At 34.4% G+C, this 1,402-nt stretch overlaps 1 non-coding gene across 1 annotated transcript; it reads left to right on the plus strand.

The window, feature by feature from the left end:
* Positions 1-1,068: 1,068 nt before the first annotated feature.
* On the plus strand, positions 1,069-1,140 carry TRNAA-GGC (transfer RNA alanine (anticodon GGC)). The gene has a single exon. It is a non-coding gene; the product is annotated as a tRNA-Ala (tRNA).
* The last annotated feature ends 262 nt before the right edge of the window (positions 1,141-1,402 follow it).

Below are 1,402 nucleotides of genomic sequence, written 5' to 3' on the forward strand. Positions count from 1 at the left end.
AAATATTACATTACCGATGAGAAAGAAGAAAAACAACAACACGAATAGAGAAGAGCTGAACATGAAATTGAAATTTTCGTAGCATGGATAAGGCATCCCACTATGTTCGAAAGCACATTTTCATAAAATTGATCTGGATATGAACTTTAGTTATCTGTTTTGATGGAAAGTGTCGCAAAATGGTGAAAATAATTAAAAAGTTTGGACTGATTATGTCGTTTTCTATGGAAGTCATTTCTTTGTCTAATATTAAGCAAAATTCGTGTAATGTTCGAAACAAGATTGCCCAAAATCCTATGAATGGAAATGTTTCGTTATTTTTTTCACAGTGCTATAATGTGCACGTTATGAACCGAAAGTTAAAGGACTACATGATGGTATGCTCGTAAGTTACACTCAAATCTGTTAATGTACGTGTGAAAATTTTTTTGAAATTTTATCCTACATGTCGTCTATAAAACACTGTAATTGAAGAAATAAATGTGATAGATCTTATCCTTTGGTTCATAAAGCTTCAACAATATATAGCAAAGTAAAAATGTGTATTCACGTATTACTTGTATCAAAATTTAAACGCAAACAAAAGTAGACGTTTCTAAGCATCATATAAGCAAAACAATGCCTCTCTGTTTGGAATCACAATAAACAGGACTTCAATAAGCAAAAAAAAAAAAATTAAAATCGATATTCTCTTCCAAAGTTAACGTTTTCAACGTAGGTGGATACTTCATTCCACATCCCGGTTAATCGACGGAGGGATAATCGAGGATTTACTCACTGTATTGATACGTAGGAATGTATATAGAAACGTCCTCTCCACTTGTCAATACAAGATTCATCGAAAGACTGGTTATTTGTGGGGATGAAGATTACAAGGAATTGTAATCTTCATTGAACAAGGGTTGTAATCTTCATCTCCACAAATAACCAGTCTTTCGATTAATCTTGTATTGACAAGTGGAGAGGACGTTTCTATATATATATAGGATATATATATATATATATATATATATATATATATATATATATATATATATATATACGCTCCAAGGTTGAAATATTCCATCTGCTTCCATAGCTTAGATGGTAGAGCACTCGTCCGGCAAGCGAGAGACCGGGGTTCGAGTCCCCGTGGGGGCAGTGATGAATTTTCTTCCTTGTAATCTTCATCTCCACAAATAATGTCTTTCGATGAATCTTGTACGTAGGAATGTATTGATGCTTTCCTACCGAACACATTTCACGGGTCGGATGAAAACCGTCCACAGGCCCCGTGGGCCGGAGGTTTTTCACCACTGCTGAAGTTGATACGAAATAGTCAAGTTCATAAGAAAAAAAATCTTGAGGAGTTTTTCTTCCAATACGGCTGACTTGTTTTATTTTTCTCGCGGTTTGGAATTCA

Source organism: Pholcus phalangioides, unplaced genomic scaffold (assembly GCF_987345545.1).
Source record: "Pholcus phalangioides strain wild (caught in Gottingen) unplaced genomic scaffold, Ppha-v1.0 ptg000032l_1, whole genome shotgun sequence".
NCBI classification, from domain to species: domain Eukaryota; kingdom Metazoa; phylum Arthropoda; class Arachnida; order Araneae; family Pholcidae; genus Pholcus; species Pholcus phalangioides.